The sequence below is a fragment of the Centruroides vittatus genome, unplaced genomic scaffold (genome assembly GCF_030686945.1).
Source record: "Centruroides vittatus isolate TY-2023 unplaced genomic scaffold, ASM3068694v2 contig_260, whole genome shotgun sequence".
In the NCBI taxonomy this organism is placed as follows: Eukaryota; Metazoa; Arthropoda; class Arachnida; order Scorpiones; family Buthidae; genus Centruroides; species Centruroides vittatus.
In genome coordinates this window covers 737,739-758,987 of record NW_027121652.1, presented here as the reverse complement: position 1 = coordinate 758,987, position 21,249 = coordinate 737,739, and the positions used below count along the sequence as shown (strand labels likewise).

Here is a 21,249-nt window from a genome sequence, read left to right as displayed (position 1 = left end):
TTTACAAATAAATCTCCAGAAATGTAAGGCTGCTTTTTCTGAAGCTATCCATTTCATGGCTGATAAAGACATTGACATCTTGGTGTTTCAGGAACCCTATATTTATAATAATAAGATTTCCATGCTTGGGCAAGGTCACATTATAACCCATAAAAAAGACAATAACCCAATCCGTGCAGGCTTCTTGATTAATAATAAGAACCTCACATGCTACCCGATTTCTCACCACTGTACCGACAGCACCATTACCATCAGTGTTAATATGAACTCCACTAAGATGCACATTATCTGTGTTTACTGCCCTCTTTCAGGTGATATAAACGCAACCCTTCAGGACTACTGAAAATCTTTCCCCCACACCCTGTTCTAATATGCGGGGACTTTAATGCCAAATCTACCATCTGGTTTAGTTCATTCGAGGACCCAAGTGTTGGCTGTCTGCGAGCTGATGACTGAGCTGCATTTGCAATCGCTTAACAGACCCCGCTACCCACTTTCTCCAGTTCAAATGGAGAAAGTTAAATAGACATCTGCTTGGGCAATAATAAACTCAACAACATGGAAATAAACTGCCGTACTCTCAATGATACATCGGATACATTGCATATCAGACTAATTAGGAAGAATAGTGAAGCCACTCCCACGGAACCCTCCGACTACCGTCCAATCTCTCTCTTGACGATATTGGGTAAGGTATTGGATGCCCTAATGGGAGGACGAATTCTACATCATCTAGAGAAGGTAAAGGCCCTTCATCAGGCCCAATTTGGTTTTCGAAAAAATAAAAGCGCTCACCAAGCCATCGGTACAATATTGGATTATGTTCGTACTGCAAGAGAGAAAACGAAGCACAATATAATAGTTTTTATCGATTTTAAGGGAGCCTTCGATCATGCGTGGTGGCCGGCCATTTTATCCAATTTGACCAATCCAAAGTGCCCGGCAAACATCTACGGGCTTCTCAATTGCTATTTGAGTGAAAGGACAGCATCAGCTATTGATTCAGGGCAAGTCCGCTTCCAGACCGAAATCACAAGGGGCTGCCCGCAGGGATCCAAATCTGGCCCCCTCCTCTGGAAAATTCTGTATAATGGCCTTTTTGAGATAACTAACAGCTCCACCTTCGAAGGAAACCCATACATCCAAGGTTATGCACACGACACGGTTATTCTTCTCTCCCACCAGAACCAAGAGATCCTCCAGGGCTATACCAACAAGCTCCTCCAGGCTATCCTTAATTGGAGCCAGTACAACAAACTGATCATAAACCTTAATAAATGTAATTGTATGGTTTTTCCTAAAGGAAACCCACGGAAAAAGAGGCCAACTATCCGGATCATGAACCAACGCATACAGTGCGTGGTTAAAATAAAGTATCTCGGGGTAATTTTCGACCCAAAATTAACCTGGAAAGAACATTCTCCCTACATCTATAATAAAGCAACCAAAATAAACCACTCCCTGAAAAGTATTGCCAGAAATTACTGGGGGATAAACAACAGGAACAGCCACTTAATATATAAGGGAGCGATAGAACCGATCTTGACCTATGGCAGCGAAAAATGGGGGTACGCTGTCACTAAAGACCACGTAAAAAGGAAAATTTTCTCAGCTCAGCGAGCATCAGTCATCTCCATCACCAAGGCATATCGGACGGCACCGATAGACGCGATGCTCGTCATTGCCGGACTCGAACCCATCCACCTGGTTATCTTAGTTAAGTATGTCAAAAACCTCCTATTCCAACTTAACAACAGCTCTATCTCAAAGGCTCACTGCGGTCCTCAAGCTCCCGGATAGCATCCATAATCTTGTCAAGAATGTGATCGATTGGGGTATTGATGTAAACAATCATCTCAACTCTACTCACCCAGCCACCATTTTAAACAGTAACATCTACCTTAATCACCAGGTACCACCAAAAGGTATAAACTTTTATACAGATGGCTCCAAGACCGAAAAGGCGGTCGGAGCCTCTGTGTACGTCAAGTAAAACAACAGTCATACCTACTGGCAATCAGCACTCACACTCAACAATCACTGCTCAATTAACCAAGCGAAATCGTTAGCAATCCTGACTTCTTTAAACTACATTAAAAAGAATTACCACAACCTAAAAGGCACTACCATCAACATCAATACAGACAGCTGCACTGCCCTCCATCAAATAAAGAACAATAACCAGAAGTTGCCAATTATTAATAATAGTCTACAAATTTCGGAAAACTCTTGTATCTATATGACAATAAATCTTATCTGGATTATGGGACATTCTAATATCTACGGGGATGATAAAGCAGATGATCTGGCAAAGAAGGCCCACAAAATCACAAATAAGTGTAACTATAATGCTATCCCTTCCTCAACTATCAATAGTACTATGAACAACATCCTCATAGAGAAATGACAGGAGGAGTGGGATACTAGCCACACTGGAAGGCTAACGCACGAATTCATCCCCCAGATTGATGATCAGATGAAGAACAACTTTCTCCATACAAATCATGCCATCACGCAGATCCTAACGGCCATGACAATTTTCGGGCCTATCTGCACCGTTACTTGAACAAATGTGACCCAAACTGCACATGCGGCATAAAAGAAAATGACGAATCTTTTCACCAAATTTTCACCTGCCCTAAGTATTCAACAGCCCGCCAACCCCTACGTAAAATTGTGTATGCTGAAGGCCACCATTGGCCATGTAGGCTTAACATTTTCCTTGCATCCAGAAAACTTTATAACTCTTTTAAAGACTTTGTTAGCAATTTCCCTCTCATGACCTACTCCGGCATTACCGCAAACCAGCCCGACACTGCCTCTACATCCTCATAGTCAACTCTGGCCGGGACTTCTGCAAGTTCATTCTCATGAAGTTTGTATTCTGCCTCATCTTCTAGTGGCCCCACTGCCCGGGCTATTTCCGTTGGGCGTGGCGCCCCTTTGTCGGGGTTTCTGTAAATTGGTTTTGACCGGCCTACTGTAAAATGGGCTTTGTCGAGATTCTGTTAGAAAATTATTGTCGGGAAGTGATGTATCTGTTTTTTTTTTTTTTTTTTTTTTTTGTCAAACATGTCCTTTTATTCCTATTCGATAACCATACTTTCCCCTTCACAAGGCGCCGTTTGTATCACACTGCATACACCTTTTTCTATAAAAGTATTTTGATTGTAATTAATTATATCTCCCAGTGCGAGCTACGAGACTCCCCCCTTTTCATTACCTTTTCTGTCTCACTTTTCCTTCATCTTCGACCTTCCACTATGCTCTTAATCTATCTCTCTTTTAACACTCGGGCAATACCAGTTGAGTAGACTTGAACCTTCACCCCCTGTTAATCAGTATGAGTATGAGTCTTTCAGTACGTTTTCAATTACTTAGATAAAAATTTCCCGATCGAGTAAATTCGGACTGGCAATATCAAAACACATGCAATTCATTTGGCTTTATAATTCTTGAATTTATTATTTTATTAATTTTAGATAATCCTTCTGGTCACCCAGTGATTTGTGCTAATGTCTTAAATTACGTTTTATTTTAAAGCATTGAATAGAACTTCATTTTTTAGTTTGAGTCAGAAAAATGATTTTTACTTTTAAAAGCTTTCGGACGTCGCATCAGAATTAATTCGTATTAAAATATATAAGTTTCGACCCTGGCAACAATAACCCTAATCACAATAAGCACATTCTACTAAATTTAGCCTATCGATTCATAAGATCCCAGCGTTAACGTAATAAGATAACGTAATAAAACTACGAATATAACGAAGGTTTTTTCTAGTCTATTAACAAGAATAGGTGATATAAATACATATAACTATATAAATCAGTGGTTTCCAAACGTTCCATACCTCCGCCTCCTGTTTTTCAGAAAAAAATTGTTTCGTCCCCCTAAATTTTCGTAACAGCAGATTTCATAAACACTGTCTTTATATTTTATATTATACGCCGGGCTCGACTATTGTCAAGACGTTTCAGCAAGAGTATGATAGATTTTTTAGAATTCGTATCTGAGTCGTTCGGACGAGGGTCGTGTCTAATTCACATTAAACATAACCGATTTGATGATTTATTTTTTAGTCATCGATTTGATTTTTTTTTGGTTTGATTTTATTCAAAAAATGATAATTTGGTAAAAGCTGCACGCCTCCTTGCAATGATCTCGAGTCCCACAGATTAGAAAACACTGATATAAATTAGCACGAAATTACAGGGCGTAATTCGACTAATTAACAACAACGGTAACGTCTAATCGTATTATTAATAAAAGAAAGTCGTAAAAAATCACGCTGTTACACTTTTACTGTGACTAAGCCTTAGAAAGCAACAAGAAATTTCTCTACTAACAACAATATATTTCCTTTTATGAAACAAATCCATTTAAATTTAGTAGTAAACCCGTCCTGTTACAATGATATTTTTTCCATACGTTTAAAATTTAATAAATATAATTGCTTTATCATAAAAAAAACAAGCTGGAAAGACTCGAAAAATATTTATTTCGATCGAATTTATAAAATCGTATTATTTAAAACGAATACTTACGAACTTTGTTTCCTGTTTAAACTTCGACACTCTCCACTTCTACTTCCAATTTTAACTGACCTAATCACCGATTTCCGCTCGTTTTGTATTTCTGATAAGGACTTCATCTGATGGAAATATTCACTCGAAATTTAAAAACATTTCCAATTAGTTGGCACCCGATTAGGAAGATTTGGCGCCTTCTAGTCATGGTTTATGGTGGGGAATACGCAGCCTTTGTTTCGTATTACTCCTTGATTAATTATTGTATTAATTTATTAATTAATTATATACGATAAATTTTTTTTTCTTTTCTGTATCATCAATAAATGATTTCTTTTTTTAAATTTAACTGTTTAAACTGCTCTTCTGAGTTCGAATTAACCAGATTTTACTGTAAATTGTTTTTGCTAAATAATACAATTTTAATTGTCATTATCTCCTTTATAAATTTAATCAGTCACAGTCGGTATAATTAGGACATTTAAGATTGTTTCTGGAAATAAATAAATAAATACATAAAAATAATATAGCTGATGTAACGTTATGAAGTTAATTTATTCTTAAACTAAAAGTAACTTCTCAAATAAAATTTTGTTTAAAAAATATCCTTTGGGAAGTTATATTGTACCGAGGAAATAAGACAGGAAACCAATTATAAATATGATTAAAGCAACGTATTTCACCGTTCAAAAGTAAAGAAAATTAATCATAAAATTTGTAATATTCTTCTTCTATATTTATGCAAATTAACACGACATTATTATAACTTTGAATGTAAAAATGAGTTTTATAATAAAAAAAAAAATTGTAAATGCTAATAATGAGTAAAATCGTCATTAAGTCCGACCCAACTGGAGATACACACGATCTTCCCACCACCTGTATTTTCAACGACCGAAATTCAATTGCAAAAAGTCCAATAATATGAAAATCTTTTTGCAGAATTTCAGAAATTTTCGACAAGTATTAAGCTTCAAAGTGGGTGAACAAAATCGTGTCCCTTACATTGCTGCAATAAAAATACGAATGTAACGAAGGTGTATTCTGGGCTATTAAAAAAGTGGGTGATATAAATACATGTAATTGTATTAATCAGTAGTTTCCAAACTTTTTGTACCTCCGCTCCCTCTTTTTCAAAATACAATTTTTTGTGAACCCCTCAATTTTAGTAAAAATTTATTTATTGTGAAACCGTGTTGTATTAAGTTTTCTTTAGAAGTGTTAAACACAAGATCGTGTTATTAACCAATCACGTGGCTTCTTTTTTACCTTCATTTAAATCAGTAATGGGCAACCCGCGGCCCGCATAAGTATATTGGGCGGCCCGCGTTGCACAAAATATTACATAACAATATAACGGTCTATAAAATAAAAATTTAAAATACTAACATCTACTCGTCTGTAATCGTACTAAATACCAAGAACCCGCTTCGTATATATATTCGACGCAGCTAGAGACGGCCTTTGGGTTAATTTATTTTTGCGTTTTTAAGAGGCGCTACAATTGTTTACAAATGCACGTGTACTTTCGTAGACTGTCCATAAGCGCTTGACCCTTTTTCAAGGCTGAATGAAGCTCGAGGGAGTAATGTGCATTCGTAAACAATTCTATTACCTCTTAAAGACGAAAAAATAGACCAATCCTAGGCCAACTCTAATTGCAAGGTATCTGGTAATTTGACCGGACTTCATTCGATAGTTCATATTGAGCTGTAAAGTCTGTAAGTTAAAGTTAAATGCAACGCTTTGTATCGTTGCATTTAATTTTTTTGGTATTTTCTACATTTTCACTATTAATCTACTGTGGTTTATTCGAATTATAGAAAAAGCTATGTTAAATATTTGAAATTTTAAGGAAATAGAATTTTTAATGTGGAATTTCGAATTTTAAATATCCAAGTTAGAATTTCTGTTTAATAATAAATGTTACTATTAATTTCCAAGATTGAAATTAAAAATGTTTGAACTAGAAAATTATTAATATTTTAAGAACAATTCAGACGTAGAACTGGACAGTAATAAATACAAAACCCACGTATGAAAACTAGTGATGTAACGAATATTCGGTTACTACCCGGTATTCGGCCTATTCGGCCTATTTTTCAGTATTCGGCCGAATACCGAATACCTAAAAACAGGAGTAAGAAATAACAAAAACACAGTAAATTAATCATTTTGGTAACTTTTATTAATGCTGAAAATTAAACTATAATTATTAAAGTAATTTAGACCTACTGGAAGAAAAAATCGTAGTGACAGCGGGCCAATAGAGAGCAGAGTGCGCGATCCTTGCCATAATGCGGTTTGCGCGCCAATTTTTGTACTTGCGTTAATCAAGTCGAATAGTTTGGCCGAATATTCGGCCATTTAGCCACGCTCCTGGCCGAATATTCGGTATTCGGCTGAGGCCAAATATACTATTCGTTACATCACTAATGAAAACGTTTCAACTTTGCATTATTTTCGATGCTAAAACTGACCTTGAGGGTTTTGTACAATAAAAGCTCGATATAACGGACGGTTGCTGATGTCGGTCTGGCCAAAAGTGGAAGAAAATTATTAAGAAAAGAAAAAAAAACTCATTCCTTGTAACGAACTCCTGCTCTGCTTCGAATTATTTTTTAGTCCTCGCAGACCATGTTTATTACGGACCTTTTAGTCGCCGTTTCATTTAGTTAAGTCATTGTTTACAGTCACTTCTCGAGTTACGATCACCTCGTCCGAAGTTGCGGAATTGAACCCCCTGTCGTAAGTCGAGAAGTGTCTAGTTATTTCACCGTAGTCGTAGTTTTATTCATTTTATTTGACAAAAGTAAACACAAAATTAATATAAAGTTCATTTTAATCATTTTTTCGGTGTAGATTTTCATATTACATTCAGTTTTGGTTTCGTTTTCTGATCGACTTGTTTTTGGACTGCAATTTGAAAAATTTGCAGATCTATAAATTCCACTGTCGTCCGTCCATCTGTCTTTCCTTAAACTAGGGGCAGGAAACCGCAATTAAGTATTTACGAACTTCCGGTTCAAAACCCGAGTCACGTTATTTCAATTCAAATGTTTTCCCTGAAAGGAGTTAGATAAATGACCGGTACGACTCTATTGCCAGGAACAGTATGCTCTACGGGGAAAGTCACTACTAATTTTAATACTAATAATTTTAATAAAACTAATAATACTAATAATTTTAATATATAATATCAGCTATTTTAAAGAATAATTAAATTTTGAGTCAATATTTTCGTGAGATGGAGTCTTTATCAGAAGTATAAAACGAACAGAAATTGGTGATTAGATCAGTTAAAATTAAAAGTAGAAGTGGAAAGTGTTGAAGTTCAAACAGGAAACAAAGTTGTTAAGTATTAGTTTTCTATAAAACAATTTTATAAATTCGATCAAAATGAATATTTTTCGAGTTCTTGCGGCATTCTCCTTATGATAAACTATTACATTTTTTAAAATGTTAAACGTATGGAAGCAACAACATTGTGACTGGACGAGTGAGCCACTGTTTGTTAAGTCTGAAAAAAATCGATTTTATTTCAAAATTCAAATTGGTTATATTTAAATTGATTTGTTTTATCGAAAGAAATATATTAGAGAAATTTCTCCTGTTTGTTTTCTTAGCTTCAGTGACAGTATGAAGGTAACAGCGTCATTTGTTTTTGATTTTCTTTCCTTAATATTATGATTAGACGTTAACGTTCTTTTTAATTAGCCGAATTACGTTCTGTAATTTAATAATAATTTATATAAGTGTTTTTCAATCTATGAGACTCGAGACTATTACAAAGGAGACGTGCAGCTTTTACCAAATTACCATTTTTTAATAGAAACAAGCGAGAAAAAGTCAAATCGACTACGAAAAAATGAATTAGCAAATCGGTTATGCATTATTCACAACCCTGGCCGGAACAACTCGAGTACGAATGCTAAAAAGCCATGCACACTCTTGCCGGAACGTCTCGACAATAGAACAATATAGTTTATTTAAAAAGGTATATTGTTCTGTAGGCCATTACGTAAATTATAAAAACAGTATTTATAAAATGTGATTGTTACTAAAGTTTTCTTTCGAAGTGTTAAACACAAGATCGTGTATCATTTAAATCAGGGATAGGCAACCTTTTTCTATGTAAGGACCACATTTCAAACTTTCGAATTCACGCGGGTCGCACATAAGAAAAAAAAATAAAATAAAAAATACCGGTAAATCACAAATATTTATTCATAAATTAACATAGGTATACTGTACTTAATGTGACTGCTGGAATTGATGCGAATGTAATATATCTATATATATATATATAATCGAGAAGAGTTGATAATAATAATAATAATCAGTGCAGAGCCCAAACGGTTAGGAGTTGAAAATTGAAATTTGGTACACAGTTAAAATACGTCACTAGAACGCACACTAAAAAGGAATTTTTCGAAATTCCTTTTCACGGGAAAAAAGACAGGAGTAAGGAATAATTAACACTTCCATCAACAATAAAACTGTTAGGTAACAATCGAATTGTCAACAATAAAACTTGTGTAACAATCGAATTGTCAACAATAAAAGTGTTACGGAACAATGGAATTGTTAAAAAAAAGCGACGTGCAAAGGCTTTCTCTTAACGACTTGCAAGCGACGTCTTGCACATCGCTCTCTCTTAACAATTCCATTGTTACCTAACTCTTCCATTGTTGATTGAAGTGTTAAGCCTTATTTTTGTCCCTCTCCCCCTTGGAAAAGAATTTCGAAAAATTTTTTTCTTAGTGTGCGTTCTCGTGACGTATTTTAACTGTGTACCAAATTTCAATTTTCAACTCCTAACCGTTTGGGCTCTGCACTGATTATTATTATTATTATTATCAACTCTTCTCGATTACATATATAGATATATTACATTCGCATCAATTCCAGCAGTCACATTAAGTACAGTATACCTATGTTAATTTATGAATAAATATTTGTGATTTACCGGTATTTTTTATTTTATTTTTTTTTCTTATGTGCGACCCGCGTGAATTCGAAAGTTTGAAATGTGGTCCTTACATAGAAAAAGGTTGCCTATCCCTGATTTAAATGATACACGATCTTGTGTTTAACACTTCGAAAGAAAACTTTAGTAACAATCACATTTTATAAATACTGTCTTTATAATTTACGTAATGGCCTACAGAACAATATACCTTTTTAAATAAACTATATTGTTCTATTGTCGAGACGTTCCGGCAAGAGTGTGCATGGCTTTTTAGCATTCGTACTCGAGTTGTTCCGGCCAGGGTTGTGAATAATGCATAACCGATTTGCTAATTCATTTTTTCGTAATCGATTTGACTTTTTCTCGCTTGTTTGTATTAAAAAATGGTAATTTGGTAAAAGCTGCACGTCTCCTTTGTAATACTCTCGAGTCTCACAGATTGGAAAACATTGATATAAATTATAATAAATTATAAAACGTAATTCGACTAATTAAAAACAACGTTAACGTCTAATCATAATATTAAGGAAAGAAAATCAAAAACAAATGACGCTGTTACCTTCATACTGTCACTGAAGCTAAGAAAACAAACAGGAGAAATTTCTCTAATATATTTCTTTCGATAAAACAAATCAATTTAAATATAACCAATTTGAATTTTGAAATAAAATCGATACTTTTCAGACTTAACAAACAGTGGCTCACTCGTCCAGTCACAATGTTGTTGCTTCCATACGTTTAACATTTTAAAAAATGTAATAGTTTATCATAAGGAGAATGCCGCAAGAACTCGAAAAATATTCATTTTGATCGAATTTATAAAATTGTTTTATAGAAAACTAATACTTAACAACTTTGTTTCCTGTTTGAACTTCGACACTTTCCACTTCTACTTTTAATTTTAACTGATCTAATCACCAATTTCCGTTCGTTTTATACTTCTGATAAAGACTCCATCTCACGAAAATATTGACTCAAAATTTAATTATTCTTTAAAATAGCTGATATTATTTATTAAAATTATATGTAAAATAGCAAAACACAAGTTAATTTAAATCGAAATTGACACTACTCTACCCGGTTGATTCCTATTTACATCAATGTAAAATGTATAATGAGAAATGCAAACAAATTCGGAGTTTCCGTATGTATGGATATCAGTGTGTAGGGTACGATTTCCTTCACCTTCTTCGAGGCTTAATAACTTTTATGCTTTTTGTCGGAAATTTCTGAAATTTTGCAGGGAGTTTCTGTATTAGAGAAAATGATTATATTAAATTTTCATGGTTCGGAAGTTAGAGGGGATGGTGTTTTACATCTAGAGTAGGGTCGGTTTTAATGACGACTTTACTCGTTATTAGCATTTACAAATTTTTATAAACTCATTTTTACCCACAAAATCAAGCTTTTTCCCATTTTATAATTGTAAAAAATATAACAAAGTTCTTTAAATAAAATATCATAACAGATAGGGAAAATTAAGCAACTCGTTACTGAATTTTCTAAATTAATTTATGATATTTTTGTTAAAATTGCGATTGTATCAGCAATCCTACTCTAATTTTCTACACTTGTGTAACTTTATTAATGCATTTTAGGGATGTACAAAAAAAATTATTAACATATTTTTGTATGTATTTAAAAATACGAATATCATGTCAGAATATATTCCTATAAATGTTAGTGAGTAGTAAGTTAAAAATATAAGCTCTCTCCGACTTATAGGCACCCAGAAAAACTTATATGTATATGCTTATGATGGAACCCCACGTTGGGAGAGGCTTTGATGGTAAAGAACTAGATGAGACATTCCCGAAATGACATACATAAAAAAAATTCCTGAAATCTTCACTCGAAATAGAACTTAGTTTTAAAGGAGCGTGAGGTGCTCTTGTTTTCACTGTTCGCTTGAGTCTACTCTGTCCGTTTTTCGTTTTATCTCTTATTCGTGGTCTCTATAACCAAACTTGAACCCACACATGATTACAAGTTTCTTTTTTCTTGCAACCTATCAGTTTATACTTGGCTTATTAAACTAGTCAGGCTAATGTTTCTACAGTATGACACACGTTTTATCCTTCTTTGAAGAAGGAAATATTTTGAGGTACTTCTTTAAAATATCATACACCTCTAAGCTGATCAAATAGCTGACGAATCTTTGCTTATCGTTCATATTTTGCAGTGCAACAATATTGTCGTTATTGTTGAGACCTAACGTCTTCGTAATGTTTTCTGGTATTTTGACGCGATGTTCGATATTTCTAAAATAATAAAAGTTATCGATAACGTGGTATATGCCACAAAAATAGATTTTATTTTTACGTCCGATGGATTTTATTCCAGTTAAGAAATCCGCTATACAAGATGCGGATTCTCGAATGTCGTGAAAATATTCCCATTTTCCGTATATAGCGTGAAGAAATAAGTAAATTTCTAAGTTATGTAAATGAATGTAGTTATTAAAAAATTCAATTAATTGCTCTTTCACTTCTTTATATTTGTTGCATGTCACAGGAAAACAGAAAAACAATCGCCGAAAAAAATACAGAGCTAACAATTCCTTCATTTCTTCCACTTCAATGTGATAGAACTTAACGCAGGTGTTGGCACAGAAGAGTTCCCAGTTTCTTTTCAGCTTTATCTCTTTGTACGCTTGAATCATGAATCTTGGACAGAATATTCGTTTCTTTAAGTAATTTAAGAGAACAGAAAGAAAAGTATCGATTTCGAACAATCCTAACAAAAATAGTAAAGCTTTATCGTGATATATCTTCGATTTAAAAATATCAGCGATGTCGTACGTGCTGTCGTAACAATAGCTGAGATAAGCTGTAAATGCGGCAAGAAATTCACTAAATGTTCGATGAACAAATTCGTAATTGACATCACCGTCAGACTGATTGAAAGAATAAAATACAAGAATGTCCAATCCCACGATGAAATTGAATTATTCCTCCTTCGGAAAATGTTTTTTCAAAACCGTAGACGTGATGGATCTGCAATAATGGAGTAATTTCCCTAATCTAAATATTAATTCTTCTCCCACAAAATATTTTCCACGTTTAAAGACATGTTCCTGGATGTTCTTTCTATTATATCGTTCGGTAATAAGAGAGAAAATTCGTATATATAAGTCTGTTATTCCTTCTATGTTATCTACGTTGTCATCCTGGTGAAGACAGCATAGCATGTGCAGCATAAGAGGACATTCGGCCATTTCGGCGCACAGTTCGTTGTCTTCCAGTTTACGAAGCATGTGTTTTCTTTTGGCATTATCATCACTGAACATTGACGTAATGTAATTCAGCTGTTGTTCCCGAGAAAATCCTTGCAGAGAAAATCTCGATTTTATATCCTCTCTGATATCCTCCGCAGCTTGAGGTCGACTGGTTAGAAGGATGGTCATTTTAAGTGAAATGTCGAAAGATTCTTCTCTTATAAACTTTACAACGGAATTCTTATCTAATATTTCATCAAATCCGTCCAAAATAACCAAAGTATTCTCGCTCTTTCTTTGTATTTTCCTTTCCTCTAACAATTCTAAGCTAGGACAAATGTACTTTAGTACCTCTTCCTTCACACTTTTCTGACTAAGCTCGCGTAAAATGATTATGATAAGTAAATCAAAGTGTTTTGAATAATTAACAGAAGGTTCGTCTGTAGCCCAATCATAAGCTAATTTCTTACACAAAGTGGATTTGCCGTAACCCGGCCCCCCTGTTACTAGAATTGTCTGATGTCCATCCAAATCGTTAGAGAATATCTCTGAGATTTTCACCCTTTCGCCTTTACTTTTACCAAACAGGTTTGCCTTTTCCACAGTCAGTTCTACAAAGTGATCACTGATTGAAAGATCCCTCCTTTTCCCTTTCCATAAAAAGGATCTCATGTACGAATAATTCGTCCGATAAAGATTTTTGAGCCTTTCTTTACATTTGAAAAAAATATCACCTGTCAAAAGAAAATGCATTTAGTTCATGCTTATTAAATAAGCATTTGCTCAATACTTACCACTGTCTTGCTCATCTGTTTTCATTAATTCGAATGTATTTATATGATGCGTGTGAAATTCAATTTTTGGACCAATATGGACACGTTTGCAGTTTTTTAGTATTGAAGTCATATTTTTTTATTCCTGGAAACAAGAAACTCCTTAGTAATTTACTGTTTACACCTAATGTGATTCATGTTTATCACTTATTATGAATTTAACGCGTACTAATTTATTAATACAATGCTTCAATAATCAATTAGAACCTTACCACCTTTAATTCCTCTACAGTCAATTTCACTGCTTCAGTTTCCTGTAAAATACAGCATATTAAAAGTCATTAAAATTATAAAGTTTCAGCCACGTTTACATCAAATGGGATCAGGTAATTTAATATGTCTTTTTGAAACTGACTTTCTGTTTAAGAAAAAGATATTTTTAGGGTTCCTACCCAAATTTTGTTTTAAAATCAATGACTTTCTCTGACCGACTTTATACACATTCCTTGGCCCTCGCGTCATTTACAATATAGAACATTTATAAAATAAAACGGCATTTGACTTACTATGCATACTTTTTAATTAGTTATTTTACTTAATTAATAGTAATATATGTTTTATGATTGCTACATTATTAAAACTAAAAATAAATAAAATTATAGTACGTGTAGTTTATCCTGTTATTAATCCACAGCCATAAATCTACATGGCTTCGAAAACAAGGGGGGAAACGTTTATTTATTTATTATTCATTAACAAATTCTGTATAGTCCATATACATAAGTATATATTTATTAAAATTAGGTCATTTGATATAACTGTGCAAAGTTTAAAGAACTGATTAAAAACTTGGTCTCTAGCTATAGTAACAAATAAAACAAAAACATTGATGAATAGCACTTGTGTATTGCTTACATTTCTATTATATACATCCACACATTAAGTCATCATTTTACTATAATACATTTAATATTCTTATTATCAAAGTGTGTTGTTATTTAAATTGTAAGAAAACGCTTAATACAATTTTTAAAAAAATTGGGCTAACAACACGCTTATAAGTACAAAATATTTCAATAAAATGTACAAACTTCACTTTGTGGTAGACCCTTTTAATAAAAAAACTTTTGACAGGTTTCCTAGAGTAGAATTTTATTAAAATATATTATATATAAAGTATTAATAAGTGTTTCTTAAAATAATGTCTTTTGTTTCAAACATTTTAATTTTATTTAAATTTTACGTGTTTTTTAATAAAGATAAATATTACAAAGCATCCTTGTAAACATATTCGCTGACCGACAGAAATCCGTGGGCCAATATTGCCGAAAAATCTAAGCTAAAATTACACAATAACTTAGACTTAGTGATATATAAAATTATAATATATAAAATACCTGTTCAAACTGCAGGCTGTAGATAATGGCTGCAACAGGAAGTGGAGAAAAAATGGATGTAAAATTTAAACATTAAACACCAAAACTTCTTGCGTGACGTGCAGATGAAACTAGAAACCGTGGTGCTGGTACAAATTTCAAGTATAATTGTTGGTGTTTTAAAGTTAATAATGAGCTGAGCAACATACTTTCTGAACAAAGGAAGAGTTTAACTTCCTTTCTCGGGACGACTCGTCGTATTAATATTAACTTTTCACTTAACTAACGGAAATGTAGTTGTATGAACTGTGTTGTGTCTCCAGAGTTAATCGCTTAATCAAATTAAATGTTAAAATGTTAAATCCATCGCCAGGATCGTCATAAAAAGATGCGGATTCTCGAATGTCGTGAACAATAGCTGATTCCTACGTGAAAGGAAAGAGAATGGCCACGGAACGAACTGTAAAGGGTTTCCATCGCCTGGATCGTCATAAAAATGCTTGTTCTTGCGTGGAAGAGAAGAGAATGGCTAGAATGGAGAAAAAATGGTTCTTTTCTTTTTCTTAAATTCAAGCAACACTATTTTTATTCGTTTTCAAAAATTGAATTGGAATGAGAATGAGTTTCACATATTGAGAAAGTTAGATCGGAACCTTTATGATTTAAAATCTATTTTCGACTGTTTTTATAAAGAAGTATTCTCTTTCTATACTTATCATAATTGCTTGTAAAAATTATTAAATTAATTACATCTAAATGTCGTTAAGCTTTGTGATATGTTGTTAACCAATAAAGTTAATGTGTATTTTAAGTGTTTATGGTTTTATTGTAAATAAAATATATTTGTAATGTTTTTTAATTTATGCCGCGAAATATTTTTTTAAAAAAACGGACAGACACTCGCACGTATGGAGACGTAAAAGAAAGTTAAGAAAAAGTTTTTATGCAAGAGTAGTTAGAATTTAATAGTTTCGGTTATCTCAGCGTGTAAAATTTAAATTATAAATAATGATATAACAGTAGAAATGCATTTAGTAATATCCGAATATATTTTTATGTAATACTTTACACACACATTAAACACGTACAATAACCTGTATACACAAGTATACGCTTAAAAAGAAAATCAATTTGTATAATTAATACATTTTGATGTAAATCCGTCTCTGTGAACCAAAAATGTCTGGTAGACTTAGAAAACAATTTTCTAACCAGAACTTGCTGTGAGATACGTCTACCAGACATTTTTGGTTCACAGAGACGGATTTACATCGAAATCTACTATATAGCAGGCCGATTATATAATAATTAATACAAACAATGTATTTATTGTAGAAAGATTCACTTTCTTACTTACTACAGATTAAGTGGGCCTTGACCAGTCGGTATAGCATTACAAGAGGAAAACGAAGAGTTGTAGCGGGAGTGAGGAGCTGCAAGAACAGTTAAGAGTAATCGGAAAATCTGAAAATGTGATCTCAGAGCGATCGTGTTTTATTTATTAACCAAAAGAAAATTACAATAAAATAATAGAATGTAACAACAAATTTACAGAATAACAATTTCTATGTTACAGGTAGTTGAAGCTGTTTTCGCTTGAGTAATTGGCTCTGGGCATGGAAATAACGTTCGCGTATATACACATCCCTGTAGGTGATAGGTGGAAAATACAAAGCAAATACAACCTCATTTCTTTAGAGCAGGCATGTAAAACTCATATGATATTACGGGCCACGTGATCTATTTTGTATTAAGTCGTGGTCGCATGTTTTCAATGTTCAAAAAACTAATAAAATACGACTTTTATAATGATTATATTATGTATTTATTAGACTCAATGTATTGTATATTATACATACATAGACATTTTATATTTCATGTTATTTTTCAAACTTGAACTATAAATATTTTATTTTTTTTTATAAAAAAACAAAAATAAAAGTTATAATAAGAAAGAAACAAAATCACAGTTTAGTATCATTTTTTAGAAGATATTTGGCAACGTTTTTCACAAAGCAAGTCATCAAAATTTCGTTGAATATATTCAGCTGATGAAATGTTTAAAATTGACGATAAATGTTGATCGGTTAACCTTGACCTTTATGAATTTTTGTTATTTTTCATTGAAGAAAAGACTTGCTCTCATAAATAAGTGCTTCCGAACATAGCTAGTATACGCGTAACAAACGATAACATTTTAGGAAACCGATCTACAGATAAATATGTAGGCCTATTAAAATCTGGAATTCCAATTTTTCTACACTTTTGCTTCAGCAAATTATCGCATTGGATTTCAATTAATTCCATTTGTAAGTTTTCATCAACAATTTCTAGAACAGTTAGAACAAAGAACGAAGAAAGATTCCTATGATTAACATAATATAATAAAATATGTACAAATATACAAAAATCAGTATGGCTGACGGCCACACAAACATGTGTTGTGTGTCGGATTAGATCGCTCCGCGTTCGATCATGCTTCTAATCGTCTTGTGTTTTTATCTTCGTTCGGCTTAGGCCGCGGCTTTCCATTTGGCGCCTCGCGCCAGCGCGCAGCGTCCCGAGAGACCACGCGACCACACGCGACGCCAGCTCTAGCAAAATGTTCAAACTTTCCAACTTCAAGAGTCAAAGCTCGATATTTAAAAATTTTTAAAAAGTTTCGGCGGGCCGCGTGTTTGACATGCCTGCTTTAGAGGGTACAATAAATAAAATAACCTAAAATGAATATAGCGCGTATGTACTGTACATATACAGGAATTAAAAATGGATAAGCAATTGATTATAAGTATCGATACATTGTTACTTCATAAGCAACATATAGAATCCTAGTAGCCCGGGCCGCCCCCTAGTGGGCGTTCTAGCAGCAGCGGTGTCATTCGGTGGTATAAATAAATTCATGTCAATGGGGAATTTTGGGGGGAATTCTCCTTACCTCGGGGAAGAGAATTTATTTCCCTTCCGTGAGCGAGGGGTTAAGGTTTATCTCCTCCCCATGGGGAGAGGGTAATCCTTAAGTGGCACTCACATAAGTCGTATTTTATAACTTATTAGTAACTATGCACATTGGATATTCTATTAAACGATGATTTATATCAGGAGTCGGCAACCTTTCAGCGGTATCCTGCCGAACGTAAGTTGTAATGTTATTCCGAGTTCCGACATGATTTTATCAAGTTTACGATATATGTTATCAAAATTAGTTCGGCTATAACGGACTTAAAAAATGTATAATTTTGAAGTGAAGTTGTTAATTGAATTTCGTTCCTTCACACGTAAGAACGAAGCGCTTGCATAGCACGTAGATGGCGACACGAAGCGTAAACACATTTGCATCTATTATTTGGTGAATATATCTTGCACTTTCCGTCTTTTATTCCTCGGCTGGGTTAATCTTTTAGGTCGTTTTTTTTTATACCTGATCCGGTCTGTACTTTTGAAACTATGTCATCTTTGATTTCCGATGTAGTATCTTTTAGATGTGATTTTGCCGATTCTTTAAACGATTTCCCCACAATTACGTCGGATTCAACACCTGATGCAAACTTTAATGCTTTACGTCCCAGATATTTTCCTATTTTGCCCAAAATCGGTACGGATTTGCGAAAAACAAAATTGCCGAAAAATCTATATCCGCGTTGTATTTGTGGTTCTGCAAAATAACCTCGCCCTGCCATACGTTCCCTCAAATATAAATCGAAAGTCCATAACGTACTTCCTGCTCGATTACAGTAATAATTTATACAAGATTTTGGGTCGAACTTCATTTTGCACTTCTTAAAGACAAATTAACACTAGAAATAAAACTAACTGGTATTTATAACTGTTTAGAAAATACAATTAATATTGTCTCGAATAAATAAGGTCCTCGAATAAAGTCTTACCCTTAATGTCGTCTGCTGGTACTTTATCAATTAACAGGACTTATTATACTGGATTTATAAATGCAGAAATTAAGTCTTACAAATCAGAAATAATATTGTTTATTTAATTCACATGTACTATACACGAGAGTAAAGTCAACACACCTGTAAATTCTTACCCTACTCGAGATATAAAACACGACTGTCTTTCTCATTCCACCCCGTCGACCTTTAATAACAAAAATTGAGTAGCAACAATTTTCTTATAAACAATCGTTTCTGCAAAATTTTAAAAATTTTCGATAAATGTATAATATTAATATGTTTTGGATAGTCACATATTATCAGTTTTATAAATGTTTACAAATTTAATAAAATGTACTTTATCTAATTTTATCTAAAAATTGAATTTATTCGCTTTTAATGATGTCAAACTCAGTTTTCTAATACAGTACGATTAAACCTCAATTTAAATTCTCCAATTGTTCTTTACAGAAACTGGTGTTAAATTGGAGGACTTCGAACAACGAGAGTTATATGTGTTAATCGGATATACACACAAATTTGTGTTTGACTGTGCAAAATGCACGTCATTAGGCTGCAGTATGAAACAATTGTAGACCTATAAATTTTCACTGTCGACTGTCTGGCTGCCTGTTTTTCCTTAATCTCGAAAACGGAGAAAAATACATGAAAGCCGACATTACATATTGGAATGATATGGTATTCGGCCGAGATTAAGTGTACGGGGACATCGAGTTTACTCCAGTACACAGGTGAATTCAGTTCGATAATTTTCTTCCGAAAGGAGTTAGATGAACGGCATCACTCTAACAAAAAAACAATGGTGTACAGGGGCAAGACACAAATAAAATCGACAGCATTGCGGAGATGTCACAATAACTAATAAATTGCTCGCTTTCTAATTAAAATTGCAATAAGATCGATTTACTTTATGGAAAAAAAATATTAATAATCTATTATTGGTTTATAATAGTATAATCCATTCATTTGGTTTTATCTATTGGTGGGCTTTAAAATTGCATTGAAACTAGAATGTCCTATAAGGAGCAAATTGAATTCGAGTTACGCGTTATCATTTATTACTTATTATTATCTTCAGCACAATCTAAAAAAAATATGTTCTAGAAGATAAACGAGAAAAGTAGATAAATTAATAAAGAAATATATTTACACTCATCTCTATCTGTTTTACTTCTTTAAATGAAAATATGTGTTTTATATTACAAATAACTCAGTAATGTAAATTTGTTAATTTATTGCACAACTCATAAGTTTCTGAGTGAATAATTTCAATCACAGCTTATATATATTATACTTCTGTTGATGACAACCGAGTTTTTCCGGTCATCTTACTCCGTTCTCCAAATTGAAGACAGTCTGTAATTTTAAAATTGTAACCAATTACACTTAGTATATCGAAGTAAAGTTTTGTTCGTGTAGAGTTTTAAATAATTACATAAATTCACGAAAATTATTTCCTAATATGCATAATGTCTACATGTATAAAATTAAACCGAGCGGAGAATATTAATAACATCACGAGCAGATTTTAGTAAACGAAAAGTCACTAGAAGTTATAAACACTTCAAATTGGCAGTATATAAGAGCAAAATGTGACGGGCGGATTGATCTCGAGGTTAAAGTAACAGAAGCTCAGTTAAACTCCGGATTAACACGATTCCAAATCGGACTGAAAACTCCGAAATTTCTGCAAAATGGTTTGTCCTGCCTCTCATGGGTCCCGTCTCCCATTACATGCCGCTCCATCGCAGGTCTATCCCATCCATGACGAACTTTTTAAAAAGTCTTCCCAGAGTCTATAAACAGGGAGAAATTTTTAAAAAATTATTAATATGACACTTTATGGAGTCATCACAATTAATTTTTGAACAATACTTTCGAATTAAATTGTCGAGTTGCTATTGTTGAGAGAAATGTTTCGCTGCGCCGAAAAGATTATTCTGCGAATTTCGAGAGATAAAATGACGAAGGAGAGGTAAATTTAATTAGTGATTGTGTGTATTTATAAGAATTCTTTAACATTAAGTGAATATTAATTGATTTTCATTGCAGTAGAAGAGAAGATGCTAAACCGAATGTTCAGGAAAATAAAGATTACTCATTTCAAATAAACCATTTATCTCTGTGTAAGAAAATGGAAATTACTCGTTGTTTGAATTAAGCTAACGAAGAGTTTCTCGATTAGTTTTAAAATATTCTTTCCGATAACGTTGCAAACACCGATAATTTTTATCTCGATCTTTTCTAGAATGAAAAAGATTTGCCTGCAAGGAAATGTGCATATACAACATAAGACAGAAAAAGAGTTTAAATTTTGCCTTCACAAATATTCACCGGGCATCTTCATCCGGAAATAAACGGTATTACTCATCAATTGACAAAATAGGTTGAACAAAAGTTTGATTTAATTGTATATAAACATATTTTGTTTTTCCTAATCATACTCTCTCTTAATTGCAATTTTTATTCAATTA

The 21,249-nt window shown here is 33.2% G+C and overlaps 1 protein-coding gene across 1 annotated transcript in view; it reads right to left on the bottom strand.

Moving 5' to 3' along the window:
* The window catches only part of LOC136971543 (uncharacterized), a 54,617-nt gene that overhangs the window by 10,207 nt on the left and 23,161 nt on the right, over positions 1-21,249 (bottom strand). The window lies entirely within an intron of this gene.